General features: G+C 41.6%; 1 protein-coding gene and 1 pseudogene across 1 annotated transcript in view; one reads left to right on the top strand and one right to left on the bottom strand.

Annotated features, from left to right (window-relative positions):
- The window catches only part of LOC143315970 (uncharacterized), a 169,499-nt gene that overhangs the window by 72,961 nt on the left and 70,093 nt on the right, over window positions 1-26,445 (top strand). The gene's annotated exons all lie outside the window — the stretch shown is intronic.
- On the bottom strand, window positions 23,388-25,424 carry LOC143316275 (stonustoxin subunit alpha pseudogene; annotated as a pseudogene).

Genomic DNA, 26,445 nt, shown 5'->3' with positions numbered 1-26,445 from the left:
ACTGAAATCATGGAAGCAAACATCAGATCCATGTTGGACAGACTGACGGTCCACTGGTCTAAAAAGTGCAGCGTGAACATTATTGTGAACAGAATAGATTTGAAAGCAGCTGTTGTACATGTACAGACCATAAATATGGAGTCCAGGTGAGTTTGATGCTGTTGGGCAGACTGACCACTGGGAACCTCTGAGCTCTCCTGGTGGACTCTGTGGAGGAATCATGAAGAATTAGCTCACATCATGTCCGTCCACACAGAGATAAACACCAGCTGAAGGTCCTTTGAGCTAAAGTGTTGATTCCAACATTGAATCAGATGGTTTCCACTGACATTAAAGTGTTGCCCGTACTGCTGATCCCACCGTGAATCAACAGTCCAGTCTGCATTTCTGTGCAGCTTTCACTTTACTGTGTTGGTTCACCAGCTTGTCTGGTTGAGTCCCTCCAGTTCTCATTGACCCCTATAATACTGTGGACAGCATCACACAGCTCTCACAAGCTAACTGGATGTCCAGCACAAATTGGCAGTGAGTCACATTAAAGTGAGTGAAACATGAGAAAAGCAAAGAGAGAAGCAGAGAATACTGGATCAAAGCAAAGCTGAGGGTGATTTCACATTCCAGCTGTGTTTCAAATGAAAGCTGGAACCTTCTTTTCTGGACTACATGAAGGAAACAGGTGCAGCTGTTGCTCATAGAAGTTGTTCTGGCTCTCTGTTTTATTCTTGGACAACATGTATTTGTTCTTGTTCACTTGTTGGACACACAACACATATTTGAGCTTTGTCTCCTCTCTGAGCTCCTGCAACCTTTAGTTACCCATAACACCCTTCTCTGCATCAGACGTCTTCACAGAGGCACAACTCCAGCCTGATGTGAGGCGCCATGATGCCGCCGTCAGTGTCGTTCTTGACTTTGTGAATCCATCAGCAGCATCAATCACAAACAGACTGTGTGTTTCCTCAGACTCTCTGTGTTGCTTCATTCTGTGTTTCACAGCAGCTGATCTCAGTCCAGCTGTTATCACTGACATGTTTGTGTTTGTGTTGTCACATGACTGAAAACCACAACATGTTAATTTGATGGAACTCAGTGGAATCAGGGTTAGCCTTCGTTAGCATCTGTTAGCCTCAATCAAGTCACTGTTTTATACTCATGCGGTCATCAGTCAGAAGGTGTGTGTGGAGGAAATGTTCAACTGGAGTCAAGAGTTGAAGACTGGTTATACTGGGCAGCTTCCACATGTGAGAAAGAGAAGAACGATGCTGAAAATAAACAAACAGGTTTTAAAAACTTCTCTGATAAATAACAGTTCAAACAAGAATATGTAGGATTTTAATGTTATTAACAGTTTACCTCTTTGCAGCAGACGGTTGATCTCCTTTAAAATCAATGCGGCAACCCATCGACCGTTCACTCTTCAAGGACACACAGCTGGGTCCAGGTCCAGGTCCAGGTCCAGGTCCAGGTCCAGGTCCAGGTTCAGGTCCATCAGAGGCTGGTCTCCCATCGATCCTGTCAAACACAGAGGAAGACCACCAGGGATGGAAATTGACTTTTTCTTCTTCAGACTCAGAAGCTGCTGGAGAAACTAGCAGCTATCAACAAAAAAAGGATCAACACACCAAAGTTCAATCAAACATGAAGCTGAATGATTTCAGTCTGTGGATCATCGCTTCATTTGTCCATCAAATCATGGACCAAAGCAGGACTCAACGGACTGATTTCTGAGCAGATTTTACTGTGATTGACAGACAACAAACTAAACTGTGGAGTCCATCAGCACTGACTCTGTTGGTCTGTTTTCTAACGTTTGCATCACGAGACTCACCACAAATATCCTGACTGTTATTTAGAGACGATGGTCAGTGAAGCATTTTAGTCCAACATTCAAAGACGAAGTTTGATGGTAAAGAGACTTTGGAAGGTCCCCACTGGATTTGTGCTGAAGCCTCATATTATCCTCAGCTTTCAGTGTCCACATGTGGACATGTCAGTGCTGTTTAGGGACAGACTGGACAAGTGTCCTTTAACACTAATCTAGCTCTAACCTTCATCATCATTCTAGGACAACATGAACATTAGAAGGACAACTGATCAGACTGGATTTAATGAGGACAAACATCAGCAGTGGACAACATGAGGAGGACATATGGACATTTCAGGTCAAATTGTCCAACATGAGTTGAACACTGAGAACAACTTACTGTCTGTCAGAGACATGTTGCTGTTTAAAAGAAATGAGGCGACCCTCTGACTGCTCGCTCTTGAAGGACACACAGCTGGATCCAGGTCCAGGTCCAGGTCCAGGTCCAGGTCCAGTTCTAGGTCCAGCAGAGTCTGGTGGGTCCTGCTGCTCTGGCCTTCAACACAACACACACAGAGCTTTGAGTGTGAATAATGATGGTGGAGAGATTCGAGTGCTCTGACATGGAGACGAGTCCTGGACAGTCAGAGATCCAGGTCTCACCTCTGAACTTCGGTCTGGCCGTCATCGTCCCCACACAGACTGGTTTTAGAGGGACGGACTCCCTCCTCTCTGTCCTCACACCGATTCATGCTGCTGAACTCATGTCAGCTCACACACACTTTGATCTGGAGAGGAAACACAAATCATTCATGTGCACATCAGCTGAATTCATCCTTTCATGGTCTCTCCTGTCCAAATATCAGCTGCTCCTCCTCTGATTGGCTGTCATCTCGTCTTTCATATCGGTGTCAGCTGAATGCAGTCAGACAGCAGTGTGAGGCCGAGCTGCTGTACTTCTGTCAGTCCACTAGATGGCACCATGAAGCTGCAGTGAAGTGAACACACACTTGATGCCTGGACGACCATTGACATCCACTGACACACACTGACTGAATCTGACAGGAAGCTTCAGTTTGTGGAATATTCAGTAAATTCAACATGACTGAAAGTTTCTTTACGCCTGAACGATCCTCGATATTAACAAAGTGGTCGTGACGTAAAAGTGGACCCACTGTAACAAAGCGTCTCCAGATGATTGTGATGGACCTCAGCTCGACACGTTCGACAGGTTTCACATCGAGAATTGTTCTTTACATTTTACTGCATTCGTGGATTTTACATTGAATTTTTCTGCTCTGTTGTTCTTCTTTTGCACAAAACCACCATCACCTTTGCACTGCCCTCATTCCCACTGTCTCAGGGTTTGCAGTATAACTTGTATATTACACTCATACTGCACACAGTACATGATTATCTGTGTATATGTGTATGTATATATATATATGTAGTGTATCTTCCTGTAAATCTAATGTAGTTTTCCTTTTTATTTCTTTTGTGATATTTTTCGAAACTTTGCTGTGTTTCAGTGTTTGATTCTCATGTCAAATCTTGGAGGAGCTGTAACTGCATTTCATTGGTCAATCCTGTTATAAAGATAATGAAGCTGAACGCTGAACCTTGATAAGGAGCCAAAGTCCACAGAGGCAGTGTGATGATTAAACTGAGATCAAAAATGAAGCTTCACTTCACACAAACTAATGTGGCAGCAACAAATATTAGATTTCACCTGTGAGAACAAAGTCCATCAGAACGGCTCCTTGAACAGCTAGATTACTGGATTATTGTATCACTGATGGGTAACGAGAACTTTAATGTTGGAGTTGGTCGACGTGGAGCAACTTTTATCTGTTTTATCGACTTTTAGGAAGTTTAACGAACTGAACTGATCATTTGTTTTGATTTAAAGTCTTAATTTGAAAAGTCACAAAATGAAGTAAAAGTCAAATATTTATGGAGTAGAAATAATCAAACAAAATACAAGTACTTCTAGACTGTACTTAACTGCAGTACATGAGTAAATTAGTTTCTTTCCACCACTGAGAGATCCTTTCAAAATAAAAGCCTGTCTCAATCAAGCCTTCTCAGGTCATATTAAAAGAGGAATCTTTTATTTGATTCTTGATCACATTGAAGCACAAAGTGAGAAAAAGAAGCGACACTCATTGCTGTTGGAGGAGAGTTCAGAGCTCTGACAGCTCATTTAGTGACACAGTTACAGACTGAATTGAGAAATAAAAGGTTTCAGCTCCTCACAGCCCTCTGAATGCTCCTTCCTGCTGTCTCCACATCAACTATTGAGGATCAACTCGCTCTGCTTCTGCTCTTATTCCAGCGTTTACACTCACAAACATCCACACAACATGGCCGATGTTTTTAACGGAGCTGCTTTCAGCTCCTTCGTCCAGAGTTCACAGTTCAACTCAGAGTTTGGAGAAACGATGGACGGAGCTGCAGATTGATGGCGTTTGTGCTTAAGCTAAGCTAACGACAGCTTGAGTAAAAAACACCTGAAACGAGTTACTTTACCTTCAGCTGGAGCTTCAGAGGAGAAAACAAACTGCGACACACCGAAGGCAGAAAGTGAAAGTAAACTTTAAACAGTCATCCAACTGGAGAAACCAGTTTACACCAACAAAAGTAATCAAACTGGGCAACCAGCCCAAACTTGCAGGTCTGTTTGAAGCTGCTTCGTTGGTTTGGGACACTTCAGCTACAAAGACAGCTGGTCCGGCTGCTTCTGCTGATGATCGCAATCAGACGACATGACAGAGTCGGTCAGTGGGTTATTTTAGCTGTTTAGCAGCAAAAGTAACGGAGCTGCAGACGTCAGATGGAGTCAATGGACTTGATTTGAACCAAAGATGAACAAAACAATGAACAGCTGGAAAAGACTCTCTCCTCTTAGGAGACTTGGCTAAAATGCTGCTTTACTGTGACTCTACAAGTGATTGAAGTTTACAGGTTTGTGAGATTTGGGGTCTCATCAAACACACTTGCGGCCGTCAGATTGGACTCCAGTGTTGTCAGGAAGGAAGCATGTTAGCGCCATTGTGTCTTCCATTGGAATTCATTTCTGTGTTAATGACTCAGGATGATGAGACATCTTTGCTCTTTCTTGTCTGTCACCTCTGAAAGAACATTTCTGCACCCCGAGTGATAAAAAGCACCTTTATATACAGGTCCAACAATGTACCTGCTGCAAAGGTGCTGAACTGTTAGCCAATGAGCTACAGCTGATCAGCTTTCAGTGGATTTCAGTGAGGTCGTCGCTCTGCTGAGAAAGTTGTAGCACGTCACAAAAAGCAAAAGGTGGAAGGAACCATTCGCTAATCGATGAGCGCAATAAAACTGAGCGGAAAGTACACCAACGAGACGCAAACTCCTGATTCACATGCAGGGTTAGAGTCGGTGTTTCAGCACTGACGCTGGAGGCATCGGGCTTTGAGACATTCATCAGTCACTTCTGAAGGCCAAACACACATGTGGAGCACCAATTTACAGATTTAAAGAGGAGGCTTCAAATTCTGAGCATAACATGCAGAAAATTAACAGGATATTAAATCAGCATCAAACACATTCAGGAAATTCAAATGTGGGATGCATTTCGACTCCTTCCAGGAATCCATGAAAATAAAAACATGAATTGAAAAATTAGAGCTTGAAAACAATCAGTTAATGAGTTGCTTCACTGCATTTTTACTGGCAGCAAATCAGGATTTTTCAGCGTGACGCTGGAGCCTCCTGGGTTCAAGCCCTGAAGTGTGAAAGGTTTGGATGATTCGCAGCAGCAACATGAAGACAGTTTCCAAAGATGAGATGTTTCAGACGCCCAGGCAGCACACTCGCTGCATCAGCTGTTTTTATCATCAGGGGTTTTAACAGGAAGGTTTAAAGGTGCAGCAGCATGAAGAGCATGCGACACGAGGAGGTCTGAAATGGGAACCAACTATTCTGGATGGAAAACAAACTCAGTTTATATCACGGGTTCGTCTTAATCTGAGTACTTAGTTTAGTCTTAATCATAAAAGTCTGGTATGGACTTAATCTGTATGTGATGACCCACTGAAGACATCATTTCATCATATATTGAAAGTTAATCAAACAGGACATTCATTTTTCAGTTTATCCATATTTTTTCTGGATAAATCCAACAAATTTACCTTGAAAGTTCCTTGTAAACAGAGAGGTGGACTTTATGGGTGCACTTAGCGTCTATTTTTCAAACTACGTTCATTAAAAGAAGAAGCAAAGAAAACACTAACACAGCTGACCAAGTCTACAAAATCCAAGCTTTAAATCAAGCATGTCTGCAGGAGACGGTTCATTCCTGAATCCAAGCAGTCGTTTAGTGTTGGTGTATTTACGTGAGGTGGACCGTCAGTACTGCAGGACAGTCCAGACGCCTCCTCTCCCACAGTGATGGTCCATCTGTCCTCTGAAGACAGACGTCAGGAGGTTCAGTCTGTCCCTGAAGTCCATTCCTGCATTGCATAAAAAGAACAACACTAAAAGTCACTGCAGCTCGTTCAGACTCAAAACTCCTTCACAGACTGAATGACCTCAACTGGAAATGTTTATTTTACAGTGGCAGCAATTTCATGACACAGTCGAGACGTCTTTATGTGTCTTCAGACGCTCATTTTGTCGACGTTCACATGAAAGTCAACACACACCAACATGGATTTCTGTTGTCAAAAGACAGAAAACGCTCAGATTGTGACAGATAACGACAGCGACATGTTTTTACACCACCAACAGCTGGACGCAGTAAAAACACATCAACATTACTCCAGTATCCAGAGAGAAATCTCGTCCATCGTCCTTGTGAGTGTCCTGCACTCTCAGATCACTGCATCATGGGTCAGTGACAAATAAGGGTTGGCAAGATGAGAAATTCAAAAACTTTTTAAAATTCTGTTTTAAAGCATTCATCAGGTCTGTCAAAATGTACATTTTGTGTTCATGTTGGTTTCAGGTCACTTGAAATCACATTTGTACCATTTTTTTTACAAAGATCACACGAAATGTGCCTGAAAATGTCAAACGGTGTAACTGAAAAAGAACGATAAATTTTAAATGTTTAATCCACCTAGAATGCATATAAATGCAGCCATAAAAATAATTACCTGATTTTAAAATATCACATGAAAATAGATTTTATAAGGATTACCTCCAAATTTAAATTTTAGGCTTTTTTAAATACATTGAGCGGGACATATACTGTAACCATCCTTTGTGTTCTAAATAATCTTTGACAAAATATGTAAAACATGTTTAAAAACATCTTATTGCACTGCAATAGAGGGTTACTTTATATTCCACATTAATTTTTCTGTATATTATAATATTTTCATGAAAAATACTGGTTACGCCAATTGACACTAAGCAGTTACACCACCTGACTGTGTTGCTTTTATATGATTCATATACATGAATTCAAGCTTAATTGAACTTTATTTTTTTCAGTGTAGAAAAACATTTGACAAGAATCAGGGAAGCTCTTTAGTTTAAAAGAGACAAAAATGTGTGTGTGTGTGTGTGTGTGTGTGTTAGAGTGAGAGAACAAGAACTTGTTTATTTTATTTCATTGTAGAAAAAAATCTGACAAGAATCATCAGGTTGAACTCATTACCTCTCTTGTGATTTTAGCAAAGAAATATATCTAACAAGTAATCAAAAACTCTGCGTATGTGTGTGTGTGTGTGTGTGTGTGTGTGTGTGTGTGTGTGAGAGAGAGTGAGAGAGGGAGAGAGAGTGAGCACGAATGAAGGTAAAAACAGAAGGGGGATTGAAAGCAGAGAGAGAAGGGTTGGACCTTGTGTTTAGTGCCATGTGTAGGTTTTTTTCTAGTGAAGTTGGTGTTTCAGAGAGGAGTGTGCCAGTGTGACAGAACGTCTGAATCTTAAAGTTCAGGCAGTGTGTGCTTGGGAGTGTTTCCAGTCCTTCGCTGTGAGTTTTGAATGACGCGAGTTCAAAGGTTCCGGCTCAGAGACAATGTTCAGCACATCAGACTCGTAATAGAGAAGGAGGTCAGGTGGTTGAGGCCAGGTGAAGACATTCTTCCCACCCATTATATTACAACATAAATCGGCATCATAAACTACTGATATTTGATAAAATTGACCTCTAACAGAGAGGTTTGTAATAGGAGTCAAATGGTGTAACCGGTTACACCATTTGACATTTCAATTTAAAATTATGGACACATATGTACACACACGGCCTTTGTGTGAATATTTCAAACATAATTTTTAAAGTAAATACTCATTTTTATAATTATGAAGATTAATAAATGTTTTCCTGGGGTCGTACCATTTGACATGTAAACATAAGCATACCTGACCGTACCCTAAAAATGTCAGATTATCTCAAATTTGAAAGAGAGTTACTAACCTTGGCACATGGCAGTTAGTCTCATCAGGGGTCCTTCTCTGTGATGTCATTTCCTGTCACATTGTCTTCTTGCATCATATTACCAAAATGGCTCCTTGAATGGTGGTTACACCACCTTGACACTTCAGGATTTTGACTTGACGGACAAAATTCCCCAAATAAATTATAATATTCTGAACAACTGTGTTTTATTACTTTTATTTACTATTAAATAAATCTAATGTAAGATTATGCCAAATTAGTTGATAGCAACCTTTTTTGAAAATTGTAACCTTTTTAAGAAAGTTAAACTATTTAGTACCAAGTTTTTAGGGTTACACCACATGACATTTGTGCCATTATCCCCCAAATATTCTCTCAAAATATCTTAAAACCATATATTTTAGACTAGGTCTTCAAAAAAAGGAATGTATGCAAGTAATATGTAAGTTTATTTTAACATTTTAACCTTTTTAAATGTAAGCAAATCAAAGACACAAAAACATAAATGTCACGTTATTGACCCATATAATGTTACCCCCCCAAAAATACACTGTCTCTATATGTTCATAATTTTCGACCAGAGCATTAACAGTCAAGTCAGATTTGGGATGAGTTATCGTGACCCAGTAACTTTGTGTAAAGTTAAGGTTGATATGGAGAAATAAACCCTGACATGATGAATTTTCCCGCCTATTGCACGGTGAGTGAAATTATCAGTTTGAGACATAATGCTGATCAAAATCCGACTTTTAGCGATTTATAAATTGTGTTATTTAGCGTATAAATCCGCCCATTGTATAGATCCAGTCACTTTTCTGCTGTTTTGCTAACCCTCCTCCCGGCCGAGTGCATTTGTTTTCAGTGAAGCCTTTGAGAAATCAATCCGTGGAGCGGTGGATTATCTGTACAATTCTGTACAATAGTACTCATGTCCCATGTCTGTAACATTTCTCATTCAATTTCGCCTTTTTTCTCACTCAGGTGCAATTAAGAGAGATCATCAGCACTGTACAAAATTTTATTTGGTGTCAATGCTGAATAAGCGTATGTCAGGGAATGTCAGGCTGTTAGCTCAGGGACAAGCAGGAGAAGCTGCGCAGTCAGGTCTGAGGCCGCAGCAGGCAGTGCAACGCCCAGGAGTGAAACAAGCAATGGCGCGGGAGGATACATGAGTCATTTGTCTGGACAAACATTCGGACAGACGAGGTCCCTGATTCTGATTTAAGCAGAACGCAAGGAAACAGCTGCAGATGTTTTAAATTCTGTTATTTACCTCAGAATATTTGCTAGAGCTTCACACCATCATCATGGAAACTATTGCATTAAACAAATTAAATTTAACCCAACATAATTATTTCATCAGAATGTAGACGTCTTCTGAGTGAAGTTATTTTGCGTTGATGGAACATAAAATATGAGAATAATAGTATGCCATCTTTTTAGATCTTTTCCAGGATTCTTTAATAAGGAGACAAGAGGCAAAAGGCGTTTTGCAGCTTACAAGTCAAAAGAATATGGGAAGAGTTTTTTGGTGAATGTATTCCTTCTTGATAAACAATATGAAAAGACACCAAAAGAGGAACTGCCTCTCATGCTGGCTGGCCTTGGAAAACATACTCTAACCATCTCTGAAAACATGACACATTCAGAGGTATGCTACCATTCATTTACTGCCTTGAGTCAAGTCACATCTAAAGAGAACACACATCTAAGAATTCATCTTCAGGCATAATTGAATTCACATTTGCATGATGAAATACACAGTGTTTCAAAAATGTAAGTCATTGCAATAAAGCTTTAACCATGCTTTTATCTCTTAAGTTTTCAGATTTGCTTGTGAGTGCATATCCAAGACTGGCAAACATCTGTGGTGGCTGGATGCTGCACAAGTCCACAGGTATGTAGGCGTATGCACTGGATTAACGCTGTTTCAAAATACTCTACCTCCCACTGTTTGCTCCAGGGGAAGACGATAAGGTATATTCTTACATTTTAAACTACTTTTAATTGAACATGAACATCTTTTGCAAGAAGTACAATGTTGAATGTAGCACTGAAATGCACTTCCTTTTTCTTAAAGGTGGATGCAGCCTTCCTCCTGGAAAGGAGCCGCCCTGTCTTCAGTGAGATTGGTTCTGCCGAGCACCAGATGGAAGTAAACATCATGAACTTTCTCCAGGACTACCTTCAGGAAATTGAGGATTCTGGTATGTTTTAGCCAAGATGAACTATAATGTGACCTCTAGGATAACACAGTTTCATGAAACGAGACATGGAGGGCTTACGGATGGATGACTTGCATAGTTATGTTGGCAATAACTAGAGGTGTCTGAGCAGTTGCCACACCATAAAGCCTGTCATCCAGCCACAACAAATGCAATTTTTGTCAAAATCTCCATGTAGTTTCTGCTTTGATTTATCACTTGAGAGCCCATACGAGATTCCCCTCAGGATTTTGTTGAATTCACTTTGATTGAGGACACCTGCCTCTCCATCTGTACACACTCATTTCCTATCAATGCGTGTTGGTACCTCAGCATCTTTCCTGGTGTTGTTGTGCTTTCTTCTCTCATAGGTTCCCGTGGATCATGGCTGTGCATGTAATGTGGATGATGGACATGGTCCTCTCATGTTTATGTCCCAGTTTCATACTAGGCTGACAGTAAGTTTTAGTGATCTTGTATGATTTAGTGGTCATTACATGTCTCAGTGTTTCGGGTGGACTGGTGGATCAGAGTTTTTCACAGGTTGACCAGCAGTCAGCCTGCAGCAGTTTTTGCTGGTTTCTAACAATTTTCAGTGGGTTCAGAAGGGATTTCTCTGGTTTGATTGATTTCACATGCAGTTGTCAATGAGGACTTCAATATTGTCTTTATTGTTGCTATGGAAACCAATGATCTCCCTCAAGCCCTGAGCTCAGTGGAATGTTGATGTCATCTCTGATAGATCAAAGCCACTTTGTGACGTATCAAAGGAGTGGACCAGGGCTTTGGAACACAGGTCCTTATATGGATGAGATTTTACTCCAGGCGTTGTTGGATTGACCTGAGAGCCCATACAGGATTCACCTCAGGATTTTGTTGAATTCACTTTGATTTTACTAATTTCCAAGTGTTTTCACACAGATGTTTTGAGGTGTGACAGATTTTTCAAGAGGCTTTGAGCAAGTGCATTGTACTCTGACTCACAACTGGACAGTGCTACGGTTGGCTTCTTTTGGTTTTCCATGCCACTAAAGTGCCACCCTTCGTTAGGCTTATACAATAACCTGATGTACTTTGTCTATCAGTGACATCAGCAGGCCAATCCGTTTCACTGTATGCTTGTATACTCAGGTTCTCATCACTTTTCCTGTAGCACAACTCTTTGTTAATTGAGCCTTTGAGATACATCAGTACAGCTTAACTGTACTCCATTGCTGTTCGGTAGGTTCAGTAAAGTACTTTGACAATTTGCTGACAGTGCAGCTCAAATCAGATCTGGTACACACAATCAAACAGATGAGGCTTCCTACTGCCTCTCTGTATCTTGTGTCATCATTCATCAGTGCTGCATCATCCGTGTAGTTCAGTTTTTGTTCACACGGTGTGGATCTAGGTTTACAATCCTGCATGTTGAACCTCTCCAGGATTTTTTCATCATACTTTGTCTGTGACATTGTCACACAGTTGTCACTCTGGTTAAAATCAATGCCAAGAAAATATCTGAGTTTGCCCAAATCCTTCATTTTGAACCTTGCTGTAAGCATGTTTTTCACAAGCTGCAATGCATTTTCATCACTTGCTGCGATGATGAGGTCATCAATCCAATTAACCATGATCACCTTATCATGTTCTGTTTCCCTTGCGTAAACACAGTGGTCAGCCTGGTTCTGTACAAACTTTATTTGGGTTAGATAGTCATGCAAAACCTTGTTCCAATTCCTACCTGATTGTTTTAGCCCATACAGTGACCTCTCTAGCTTACACACCAATTTTTCACGTGTGAGATTTCACCTCGTACCCCTCTGGCTGTTCCATGTAAATCTCACATCCTATTGGTGCATTTAAGTAGGCTGCTTTTACATCCATTTGCTGCAAAATCAAATCTTCTTGCTGTTTTCTGCATCAGCACTCCGATACTAGTCAAGTTAGCTGTAGGAGAAAATGTCTCGTCATAATCTACACCCATCTTTTGACTGTATCCCTTAGCAACATATCGGGCCTTGCGTTTCTCAGATCCATCAAGATTGTTTTTAATAGCATACACCCATCTACCCCCCACTGCTTTCTTTCTGGACTTGATCAGTCTCGTCATCAGACACATATTTCAACATTCTACAATCTGTGTATCTGTCTGGCATCCTTCTCTCTCTCGAGGGGTAACACCTGGGCTCAGGCTCACACTTGACCTCTACTGGCTGTGGTTGGTGGCGGCTCACTCCAGGCTGGTGGCTCACTTCAGGATTATGTTCTAGTGAGACATGGTGATCTGGACTTTTGGACTTGTACTGAACAAAGTCATCTACAGGTGTTAAGTTAGTCTGTGTCTGCTGCCCTACACTTGTTTTAGCCACAAATTATACCACCCTGCACGTTTATTAAAACATCTGTTCCTCTCCACAGCAGCAGTCTGGACTGCATAAGTCCACAGTTGTTTTGGCAGAGTACTTTCAATCAACATGCACCGTGCCATATCAAGAAGTGTGCGCCAATTGGGCTCAGCAGTGCCATTCTGGTGAGGAGAGTAAGGTGCTGATGTCTCATGTCTAATGCCATGTGTGATGAGTAGAGCCTGGTAACCTTTTCCTGTGTATTCAGTACCTTGCGAGATCTGAAACACTTGATCTTGCCGTATGGGGCTGTGTCAGCTAGAAACTTCTCTGAAGCTTTTTAAGAAATACACAAACACTGTACTGGAAAAGTCATCAGTGAATGAAAGTGCATATCTGTGACCATCTCTGGACTCTGGGTGGATCGGTCCTGCCAAATCTGTTGCGTACTAGCTCTGGAGGTGTTTTAGCTCTCGCATCAGGGTCTCTGTTTCTGGTTTGGAAAAATTTCCCAGAGTGCACACTTCACAGTGTGGAGGTTTGTTTGTTGGATCTTTAATTTTCATGCCATCAACAACACTTTGTAACCTCTGACTGTCATCATAGTTGCAGTGCCCCAGAATCTCATGCCATATCTGCATATCAAAACATCCCCTGCATTGGTCATCGCATTCATCATCATCATTATTTACTGTGTCAAAATAATATGATCTGTCAAGTACCTGAATGTGTTTCGTACCGTCTCTGTGGATCAGAACGTCTTTCCTTTTCTTGAAGATCACGGTGGCTCCGCTGGCAGTGGCTGCTTTCACCAAGAAAATGTGTTGTGGATAGGATGGGATGTACAGAGCTGCCTCAGCGTGGTGTTCAGATGTCTGCCTCTGCTGTCAATCAGACAGACCTCAGACCTCTGCATCGTGCCACCCCCTTGCACCTCGTGCCGTCAGCCAGCTCCACGCAGTGTGTATCGGCCTGGGACTCCTCATCAAACCTCTTGAAGTTGGCGAGATCTGTGATAATATGTGATGTTGCCCCACAGTCGACCATCAGACCCCTCACGCTGACACCTGCTGCGTCGTCTCGGTCTCTGTGCTGTTTCCTTCTGCAGGTGGTGTCCCGGTGTGTGGTGCTCCTGCAGTGACTGCGCCACAACTCTCGCTGGCAGGTTCTGGCCAGGTGTCCATTCAGACCGCATTTGAAGCACGCCAGGTCCACTGCTGCCCTCTCTGCTCCTCGGTCACCTGCAATGGCAGGTCTCCCTCTCTGCTGCTGCATGCGCGCCTTCATCACGTTGTCATCTGTTGCTGCAGCCTGCATCTTCTGTGTACTCGTAGCTGTGTAGCTTTGTTTTAAACAAAACAAAAAAAGATACGTTCTCAGCACACTGTGCAATATGAACCGCAAATGGTTTGAAGGACTCAGGCAGCCCCTTCAGAACCATAGCTACCAGTAGTCCATCACTTATTCAGTCACACTTTCGCTGTCTGACTTTTGAAGTGATGTCAGTTCTGCATAAAGGTTGATTATGTGTGGCTTTCTTTTACCTTGGTAATAGTCCCTTTAAATCTTCAGAGCTTCTCGGCCGTCATCTGCTGCCTCTCGCATTAACAGCAATAGACTTTTGTCATCAAAGCCTCGGCATTCTTGGCTGCATCCACTAGCAGCTCCTCTGCGTCTTCTGTGTCGGTGTCCTTTAAAACAATGTTTTTCAGGCCCTGCAGATGATGGCGGCCCAAAAACTTCTTCTCCCATAGTTCGTAATTCTTTTCATCTCCGTCAAATAGGAGCCGAGACCAGCAGCTTGTGTCTGTGATTCTTCTGCTCATGGTGCTAACAGCATCTAATCATCACACACGGTGGAAACACACTAAACTGTCTCTGGATTCCTCTGGGCCCATAACCTGTTGACAGAGTAGGGCTATACAGCGGCACAGCATTGTCAACCCAGAAGTTAGAGAAAGAAGCATCGTATACAAGGAGAAATGAATCGGAGACGCTCTGCTGTTTCCCAGGTCACCTACACACAACTGAACTCAGCTGCGGGTGCGAGACTTTTATTAAACACGCCCACAATGGATATCAGACAGCTGCAATCAATCAGTCCTCAATCAACTCAAACACTCAATAAACATAACATAACACTAAGTTTGCCCATCATAAACACAAAACAATAAATGAACGTTTAATAATTGGGAGCACCGACTCAACATATGCACATAGAAGTAATCACTCACTTAAAATTGGGGATTGGATTGCAAGTCATGTGTGCATGTACCTTTGCCTTTTTCCTCTCCAAAATCCTTAAAGGCCAAGCCCTTCCAATTCTGCTCAGCGACTGAGCGGATGAGGAGATTGTTGTCCTCAATTTGTTGTTGAGGGGGAACCCCGGCCTTCACATGGTCATCGACAGTGGGTCTGTTTGATGTCCACGCTGTCTCCTTGTCCAGTGTCTTCTGTATTCGGGCTGCTTGAGGGGGGTTGCCATTCCTGTCAATCTGTAAATGGAATGAGCTGTACCATGGAGTACAAAACGGTGAGTGAGTAGCATCATAGCTATATATATATATATTTATATAGCAGAAAAGGTGTGCATGGAAAAAAAATGATGCTATACAGCTGCCTCCATTAACAAGACATGCACAAAGCTTACACAGTATGTATTGACTCCACTGCCTAAGTTGGAGATCCCTCCACTTGTGGTAGTAAAGCCGGTAGTGTAGAAAACCAGCCTTTGTACATTGGTCTTTTAAAGGCGGGTCACCAGTCAGTGTTACAGGGAAGGCCCTGCAATAAGCATCCCAGTCCTGCAGGGATGCGGGTGTGTGTAGACCAATTCGACAGCAGTTCAACACAACGAATGAAACAAAAACAGCTGCAATGTGTCCTCGTCTGTTTGATTGCTATGAGTCAAATCAAAGCCTTGAAAGATTCATAGAGCATGCTTTTGATGTAGTAATACTGATTACTCACTTTGACTTCAGCCATTGTAAATCTGATGCAGGGTTGGACAATGGGACCCCACCTTCTCCAAGGAAGAACTTGCCCTGGTCCATCTTGTCTCCATCTTGTTGTTTAAGGGAACCCAGCCTGATGTTGTTGAAGTAGCATTCCAAAAACTCCAGAGAAACAAAGAAAAATTATGAACTTCTTTCCCTGTCAGTTGGTGCTCCAACAGCAGGATAACCTCACAGTAGTGTCTGAAAGATGTGACTGCAGTGTTGGGGATGTAATTGCCACTGATTAGTTTTTGGTGGATATAATCAACATCCCTCTTTGCAGCGGTAAGGACATCCTTCTTTTGAGACCTGTTGCAAAAGTCACTGAGGGAACACAGTGTAGAAAAGGTGTATTAGTCACTACATCAGTGCAACTCAGTGCAGTGGTAATAAGATCAGCATACCTCTCAGTTGGCTGAACTGTCGGGCACATTTGAGGAGTGTTGGTGACTATGAATCCTCGACTCTGAAGGCGAAGGCATAGGCTGACACAAGAAGCTGGATCTTTGCAATACTCCTCGAGCTCTGAGAAGTCCCAAACTCTGCCCTCTCAGGCAAATGAGTTCTGGGAGGCAATTGCTCTGGATGCTTCTTGCTCTCTTTCCTCTTGTGTGTTGGTTTTCATATACACCCTCTTCAGATGCGTTGGGCGGTGGCCTATGATGTTTTGGAACCCTAAATGTGCGACCAACACATCACGAATTCCTCTGCCTGTTCCACTGTTATAATAAATAGCGGTGCAACTTGGTGGCTGTTATCCTGCTAATTTCTGTGTGGTGTGTGAGCGTGTCAACAGGTTGAAATGCCTGAAATGTCTAATTTCACATAAAAATGCATTAAGACACATAGAATATGCTTAAAATGTCGACTTTTTGAAGAGCTGACGGGGCCGCATCTTACCTTTCCATCTTCCAACTCCTTCTGGAAAGTTTTAGCCCACCCTACACAGCATCACTTGTTGATCACGCACCCTCTTAGCCAACATGGGACATGGGACCAAGACTGGCGTGTTCAGTGCCCCCGAATTAGGGGGTGCACATTTCAGGCCATTGATGTGTTGTTGATGTGTGTTTGTGTTTGTGTAGGTGTGAGTGCAGCTGCTTATGCACATTGGAGCAGGTCCCTGCTCACACAGGGACGACAAAGGATCCAGGGTAGGTGAAACAGTAGGTAAGAGTAAATTGTTTATTGATGAATGCATGTTTTTATTGTTTTTGTTTGTGAATAAACTGCTAGACAGCATAGTTGTGTTAGACATGGCGTATTATTATTATTAGGAGATCAATGTAATGAAAAAGTAAATATTAATAAAGTAATAACAATAACAGTAAAGGTTCAAAATCAAAGCACACACCAAGCAATGAAATAACATTGGAAATCAAAACAACAGAGAATAAAAAGATTTGACAGGTAATAAAACAAACCTGAAAAAGGGTGGGTCTCTTTGTCTGTCACGGCACATACAGCTGGTTAATCTAGTGTGTTTTCCTGATTTCTATCATTCAGAAATCTCTTAGGAGCTGGCTCCAGAGGACTCGCTGAGTCTGTCCCAGCTGCCAAGCCTTATCATTTGTCTCCATCTACTGGTCAACAGTCCAAACTACAGCCTCAGTCTTTTGGCCAATCCTGCTTTTGCGACTGAGCATCTCTCTGTCATTCTCTCTCTGTCTGTCTGTATCTCCCTCTTTCTCCCTCCCTCTCTGTATGTGTAATTGAACAATAATGAGTGATAACTGTATGAATCGTATTTATTAAAAGTCACAGTGTTTTTCATGAAAGTTAAATGAACTGTCAAGATGATATTGTGATTTCAAAGTAATAAAATCTAGATGAAATACCACTTCAGGCTTAGGTACAAAACACACAAAGACACGCACAAGCAAACAACAAACTGTGACAAATCTCAACTTAACAACTTTCTAAATTGATTAAGAACACACACTAATCACTGCAAAAGAACACGTCAACAACAACATGTTTTTTCTAAGAGTGTTATGAACAGAACTGTAATTGTGAACAATAGTTTGATGAACAATTTCCAATGAACAGTGAACATAAGCTATAAATCTAGATGCAATACCACTTCAGGCTTGCTGGGTCAAAGGACAGAGGATGTCACACTTTGTACAGACTGTAAAGCCCATTGGGGTGATGTAAATTGTGATTCTGGGCTATACAAATAAACCTGACTTGTTTTTCTTTTTCTTCTCCTCCTTCTTTTATGTATTCAACATCGTGTAAGTTGTGGCCTCTTTAGTCTGGTCTCAGTGATCATAGGGACTCTCCAGATCGGCTCTATCCTGCACAGCTTACTCCTGCCTGACCAAACAAGAGTAAACTCTGCTGGGCAGAGCCAATCTGGAGAGTGCCTATGATCACTGAGACATACAAGCCTCCACGCCACGTCAAGGCAGAGTCCATGTGGAGGGTTTTTTGTTTGTTTTTTTTTTCTTTTCTTTTTCTATTTTTTACTTTGTGTTGTTTTTTCTTTTGTTGGGGGGGGGCTTAAATGTATATAGATTATACAAAGATCAGAAATCTACACAGATTGGTTTGTCAGTTCCGCATAGGGGAATCATCTTCTTTTCTCGTTCCTCTCGCTCCAGCTGAACTCTCAGGCATAACGCATTTTCACAACCAAATCCTGAGTGTCACCTCAGCGGCTACCAGAGGGGGCGACGGGCAGGCAGACACAGACAGAGCGGTTAGGATGAGGCAACATGAGGGGAGGTGACGAATCAGAGGCAGGTTAAGGTCAAAGGTCAAATGGGAATAAGACAGCCGAGGACAGAGGACATCCGGAGCAGCCAGGAGTTTGTCTGCAAGAGAATGACAAAAGAGTAGCATGCAGCATTATCCCATCAACATTTTATATCTTGTATCGTTTTTCCAAATATGTTTGTAACCCAATAAGGTCTTGGCTAAACTTGAGTTAAACTGAGTTAACAACCCGACAACGCCATCCTGGGAATACATCATGTTATTAATTATTACTTTGACCACACATGTAAGATTCACAAAGAATTAACAGAGACGTGGTTTTCAGTTGATAAAAAGAGTTTTCTTTTGTTTTTAATCTCCTTCAATGATGCAAAACATCACAAACAATATGACATAAAAGAACATAAAACTGAAGGAAGATTGTTCAGTGTCTCGGCTTCAGTGATTTTTAAATAATTAAAAACATACTAAGATGAACCTAGAAAAAAATATACATATAAAATAGGAAGGTGGAGGGCTTGAAACATACAAAGGTGTCACACTTTAGGTTGGCATTAAAATAAAACACTTCAAACAAAGCACACTAAAATATAAGAGAACACACAAGGGAATAAGTGCGCTAGGTCTTGGCGATAGTTGGTGACCATAACACCCATCCACAAGAGAATACTCATTCTTCTCACCAGTTCACCATTCTTATTCACGAATTGACTTCTTCCTCACCAGCAACTCAATTACAGTAACATCCTCACTTCAAAGATCCACCCTATAATTATCAGTGACCATGCCCCAGTAACATTCGCACGGAACACAATCAACTCACACAAACCCAACACTAGATGGCGCTTTAATACATCACTCCTCAAAGATCCAGAATTTGACAGCCTCATTAAAAAAGAGTGGGCATCCTTCCTAGAACTAAATGATTCCCCAAAGTCATCTTCGTCTATTTTATGGGAAACAGGTAAAGCAGTACTTGGAGGCATAATGATTTTATTTTCCGTTTACAAAAAAAAGAAAGATCAACAAGAAGAAGCTGAACTAGAACATAAAATTGTACAATTTGAAAACATCAACTCAAGTAACCCAACAGAAGAAACACAGAATGAATTAAGAAAGTACAAATTTAAATTGAATGAAATCATAAACAAAAAAACCCCAATTTCTCATACACAGACTCAGACAAGAGCATTTTCACCATAACAACAAATCTGGCAAGTACCTGGCAAATCTAATTAAACAAAACAAAGAAAAAACAATAATCTCCATCATCAAGGACTCAGAAGGGAAGCCAATACAATCACCCGAACAAATAAATAACATTTTTAGAAATTTTTATGCAAACCTATTTTCATCAGAAAAAACAACAAGCCAAGAAGACATTGACTCATTTCTTAACAATATCAACCTACCACAACTCAACAAGGAACAAATCGACACAATTAACTCACCACTGACAGATAAAGAACTTTCCAATGCCCTCAATCTCATGCCCAACAATAAATCTCCAGGACCCGATGACTTCCCTGCTGAGTTCTATAAACACTTCTGGTCCATTTTAGCTCCACTCTTTAACAGAGTCATAACAGAAATAAAACAAAATTCAAAAATATCGCCAAACATGAACACAGCCACAATTTCTCTTCTTCTAAAACCCAATAAAGACCCAACGCAACCAGCTAGTTACCGCCCAATCGCTCTCCTCAATGTTGACACTAAAATCATCACTAAAGCACTCGCCCACCGAATGGAAAAAATCATTCCATCCATAATCCACCCAGATCAGACTGGTTTCATTAAGGGGAGAAATTCATCCAGTAACACATGTAGACTTTTCAATTCAATGGATTACTCATCACAGCAAGAATCACAAACCATCATTGCTACATTAGATGCAGAAAAAGCCTTCGACAGAGTCAACCGGACATTTCTCATTTCCACACTACAAAAATTTGGCTTTGGGGATTCATTTATTAACTGGATTAAAATCATGCACACTGCACCATCAGCAACTGTAATCACCAATGGGTTACTGTCACAGTGCTTCACACTACACAGGGGGACTAGGCAAGGATGCCCACTCTCACCCTTTCTATTCACCATTTTCATTGAACCACTTGCTGCAGCCATCCGCCAAAACACCAAAATCACAGGTATTCAAACACCAAACACACACCATAAAATTAGTCTTTATGCTGATGACATTCTGCTTTTCCTACAAAACCCACACACATCACTACAAGAAACAGTCAAACTCATAGAAGAATAGTCCAACATTTCTGATTACTCCATTAACTGGATGAAATCATCCATCCGCCCACTACACCCAAACAGTTGGGATGAAGCAGCCCATATTTCACCTATCCCATTACGCACAAATCACATCACATATTTGGGTATTATTATTTCCACCAGGCTGTCAGAGCTGTTTGATCTCAATTTCTCCCCTCTTCTTAAAACAATAACTGACAACCTTAACCGTTGGATGAACCTACCACTCAATCTAATAGGCAGAATAGCAACAGTAAAGATGTCAAAACTCCCCAAAATAAATTACTTTTTCACTGTGATCCCAACTCAATAATTTCAAAATTTTATTGGAAAAATAAAACACCAAGAATAAAACTGGCAACCCTACAAAAACCCAAATTACAAGGGGGACTGCTAGCACCAAATTTTTACCATTACTCTCTGGCAAATCAACTGCAGTACATATTCAAATGGATTCACCCCCAACAATCAGATATCACATGGTTAGTCTTAGAACAGACAGTTTGCAAGGAAATTGTGATCTCAGATTTGCCATTCCTCAACCAGTCAATAAAACACCACACCTGTTTCAAATCAATAACAATATTGGCAACTCTGACAGCCTGCTGGAAATTCCATAAAATAAATCATTCTACTTTGACACTGTCTAAATTCACTCCAATCTGGAACAATTCTGACTTTCTAAGGAACAAAAAACCACTTAATTTCCACTCTTGGTCACACAAAGGGATCACACACTTGCAACACGTATTTCAAAACAATACTCTTATCTCATTTCCCCAACTGGTCCAGGAGTACGGAATCAGAAGTGAACAATTTCTAGAATATCTGCAACTCAAATCATCGATTCAAAGCACATATAACTCTACAACAATCAATCTTGACCTCCCCACTTTAAGCTCAAAATTAGTTAACATCAGCTCTACAAGGAAACTCCTCTCCAAAATATACAGAATAATTTTACAATCTCACACAACACTATCCATACCATCGGCAAAATGGGAAAAAGACCTATCTCTTGCGCCTGATACCGACTTCTGGAACCAAATTTACAAAAACGTTTACATCATGTCAAAAAACGCAAACACAAAATACTCCACAGAACTAACATCACTGGGCAGAAAATTATTAAAATGGGATTCACTTCAGAAATTTGTACCAACCGCATCCATGCAATATGGCACCGCACACCTATCCAACAAAAGTCACTGAATCACTCTCTGCTTTCTTGGGGTGCCACATCTCTTTATCCCCCCCCCCCCCCCCCCCCACTCTGTTTACTAGGCGACACACCACCAACAAACCTGAACAGATCGAATAATATAATACTCCTCACTTCACTAACTATCGCCAAGAAAACTATCCTTATGAACTGGAAATCAAAAGACAACACAAACATCGCACAATGGAAAAATTTACTTATGGATCACATCTCTACAGAATACTTATCCATCCCCCATTCAACACACTGCGATAGAACCCCTCTCGATCTGGTCACCACTCACTAACTTTTTACAATCCTGATCCTATCCCTAAACGTCAGCCTCATCATCATATGTGCGTGTGTGTGTGTGTACGTATGTATTTATTTTTTTCTTTTTTTTCTTTCCTTAATTTATTGATTTTTCTTCATTATATCTCTTTTTTTCCCACTCGGATACATACACATATGTATTGTGCAAACTTCCCTGCTCTGCCGTGTTCGGGGCGTCACCGTCGCATCACCGAACGTCACCGGAAAGACCCGAGTAGTCCCGAAGGAACCCGAAGGATGACAGACAGTCCCGAAAGCAGGTAAGTTGTTTTGTAGCGTGCTGCGCACATCCTGTTTAGTAGTGACAGCGCTAAGCAGAACCGGTTCGTTGCCGTCCACGTCGTTTTTTGTGTCTGTTGTGCGTGAGTACAAAGTAAGTTTGCATCAGTTTTTTATTATGTTTTTGTAACGCGCCACCATACCTGATGCGTGCTCCCGCCCGCAGAGTTTTTCTTAGTGACGTATGTTTCCACGGGCTAGTAATATGTTCGTCTTCATCCATATATGTGTTCTAAACATATGATTCTGTTCTGATTGAGTGTTTCATACCATGGATGGTTGTTATATCTGACGATATTTACATTTACTACAGTCACTGTGTGGTAGATTGTAATGGTGCAGTGTGAAGCGCCCCCGTGCAGCCATTAGAAAGTATTATTTGACCTCAGTTGTGATCTTACTGCATTCTTTGTGTAGTACCATATGTGTGTTTAGATCGATAGCTTTATTGCTTATTTATTTCTATACTTCAGGAAACCACAACATAACACAATACAACACATCCTGCACCTTGTTCATGTGTGGAACCAATAAAGAAGGAAAACGAAACTCTCTGGACTAGCTGCAGTTTTTCTAACAGAAAACTAAGGCCAGACTGTGTACGCCAGCATCCAAAATACATTCCACATGTATATTTTCACATTTACTACGACCACTAAAACAGTTAATACTGAGAATAACACAGCTTCCATCTTTAAAGGACTGGAAGTGGAAGAAGTTCACAAAGTAAATGAGGAATCTTTTCAATCATTTTCAACAAAGTTCATTGATCAATTTATTCCAATAACCTGAAAAACTGATGTGACTGAGATCCTGCACAGACTCAACTGATCTGTTCAACAGTGTTTCTCTAACAGGAGGAGACTCTTCCTCCTACAGAGGACACAGAGACACTGAGGAACCGGACCAGAACCCAAAGCCAGGATAAAGAGGTTCAGTGAATGTGGTGTTGAAGGTGTGGAGGTGGATCAGTGAGTCAGAGGAGACTCTGTAGAAGGACAGAGTGCCAGCAGGATAGTCCACATATACTGCTACTCTGTCAGATACAGAGGAGGAGGAGGAGATGGATGTTTCTCTGTTATTGTGCCAGACAGAGTAACGACGAACATCACAGCAGTCCAGACTCCAGGACTGATCATTCCATCCAAACACACACTCTCTCCTGTCTCCTTTCCTTCTGATTCTTCTGTAACTCACTGATACATCAACTCCTCCTCTCCACTCAACCTCCCAGTAACAGCGACTAGTCAGACCAGTTCCACACAGCAGCTGAGGACACTGGTCAAACCTGTCTGGATGATCAGGATATGACTGATCCTCCTTCACATACGTCATCGTCCTGTTGTTGTCAGACAGTTTGATCTTTCTGTTCACTGTGTTTGTGTCCAGTTTGAGTTCACAGGAATCTGATGGAGAGAAGAAGAAGAAAACAGCTGCAGTTATTGATCCATCATCTGTTGATTGATGGACAGTTTGATGATGACATCAGAGATGTGAATGAGTGATGTCACAGTTTGAAGATGGCTGAATGTGCTCTGCTTTGTTTTCATCAGTCAATTTAAAGACACACTTACACTTCCTCAGACCTGGTCTCAACCATCGGACTCCAGCAGGCTCCACCCTGAAAGGAGGAGGGGGGTCAGAGCAGCACGTCCTCTTTCAGCATGCAAACATGGACGTTACATCACTCTCATACACACAAACACAACATGTTGACCCGGCCTGCTTCTCCCTGCTGCCCCTAAACCTCTTCAGCTCTGCTCAGACACTGACAGCGACACTGATTCTCTCTCATCATTAAATCTGCCTTCATCAGCTCATTTCCTCATTTCAATCTGTTGCTGACTTCTATTCTAAGCTGCTTCACTCATTGATCGCTCTCTTGCTCTCCCACCTGTGATGATTAATAATAATAATAAGAAGAAGAAGAAGAAGAAGAAGAAGAATCAGTCTGACTTTGTCTTCACTGAACAAACCAACAGAGCTTTAATCATTGATTATTGGACACGGTTCTCCTCGTCATGTCCCATATGTGACCATGCTTCATGTGTTCATTAGAAGTGTGAATACTGTCAATAAATTCAATATCTGAGACAAGTCATCATGACTCTGTTGTGTGGAAATCTTTTCATGTCAAACTTCCTGAAATTCACCAGAACAAGAAGAGCCACTTGATGTCTGCACATGGAAATATTTACAAGCCATGTTTGCTGTGAAGACCATGTTCAGTCCAATTGTTCTCCACTGATGAAGGAACAGTCCAACATTTTGAGAAAAACACTTGAATGAAGCGTCTCAAAAGTCCTGCTCTGTCCTGTGGTTGTCAGGTTCCAGCAGTTTTAACTAAATAAAACTGCTTTGGACTTATTGGAAGCTTGTTTTTATGTCTTTTGAGGACAAAAAGGACATTTGTCAAACTGACAGACAGTTCTTTTACCACATGTTCAACCAGTGTTTATGTTGTGATCAAAGGACAAAGATTTCCTACATGTGTGATTGTTCATGTCTCACTCACATCCACCATCAACCAAAAAGACAGACAACATGTTTCCAGCTCTTCCTCCTCTTTCACACTGACTGACTGTGGCTGCAGCAGTCTCTTCATACCTGAGAGTGTCCAGTCTGCAGTGAGGATCAACCAGTCCAGCAGACAGCAGCTTCACTCCTGAGTCTCCTGGATGATTGTAGCTCAGGTCCAGCTCTCTCAGATGGGAGGGGTTGGATCTCAGAGCTGAGGCCAGAGAAGCACAGCCTTCCTCTGTGATCAGACAGCCTGACAGCCTGAAAACACACAGAACAACACACATGGAAGATCATCTGAGGGTCCTGCTGTGTCCGTCAAATCATTGCTCTAAAAACGCAGAGATCTGATGGGCTGAGCAACATCACGTGGGAGAATTTACAACACATAATAATTCTCAACAGTTTGTGTGTTTGAAGTCAACGATGTCACACTCGACACTTCACTTCCTGAGGTCCTCAGCGACACCTTTGTGGTAATTAATCAAGACTGAATCAGGAATAAAGCGACATCCACTAATCAAAGTCATATGACAACAACACAGAAATGAGGATTTCCATCTCAGCCAGACTTCATGAATGAAAGGAACATTGAGAGAAAAAATCTGCAAATCAATATATGTATGTGTCAAACGTGTGGACTTCTGAGGTTAAAAAAAGACGTCAACGTTTTCACAACAAACAGTAACTTGATCTGACCTGAGAGTTTCCAGTGCACAGTGTGGACTCTCCAGTCCAGCAGACAGCAGCTTCCCTCCTGAATCCCACAGGTTGTTGTTACTCAGGTCCAGCTCTCTCAGACTGGAGGACTGGGATCTGAGGACTGAGGACAGAACTTCACAGCTTCTCTCTGAGAGGTTACAGCCACTCAGTCTGAAGAAGAAGAAGAAAAAGAACATTTATTTTCAAATGTTGAGTCTCTTCTCAGCGTGTGTTCAAATCTTTGCTGTTCCATCATAAACATGTTGTAGATGTTGATTCATTGTCTTCATGTCTGTAAGAACACAGTCATGTGTCCTTCATGAGGGGACAGTGTCAGACCTGAATCCAGTTCCTGAGTTTCATGTTTAAACCTGCTGGATGAAGTTTAAAGTTTCAGATTTTTTACATTCTTCAAAGCTCTCCATTATAACAACCTGTTCCTCTGGACTGAAGGAGGGGGGACATGATTGGTCCTTTTTGTGGTGACAAAGAGTCAAATGATGGAGCAAACGTCTCTTTTTATGGGAACGTGCACAGAGCCTGATGAAGGAAACCTGAGTTAACAACGGAAGCTGATAACCACTGTCGTGATGCCGTTATCTCTGCCTGGAGTTCATGTTTAGTTGAGGCAGCTCATACAGAGGAAGCCTGGCTTGGTCCAATTTGTTTTGTCCTTCATCCCACTGAGCTTCACATGAGACAGCCTCTG

Source organism: Chaetodon auriga, chromosome 23 (genome assembly GCF_051107435.1).
Source record: "Chaetodon auriga isolate fChaAug3 chromosome 23, fChaAug3.hap1, whole genome shotgun sequence".
NCBI classification, from domain to species: Eukaryota; Metazoa; Chordata; class Actinopteri; order Chaetodontiformes; family Chaetodontidae; genus Chaetodon; species Chaetodon auriga.
Note: the sequence above shows the minus strand (reverse complement) of the source record. Positions and strands in the feature narration are given on the sequence as shown.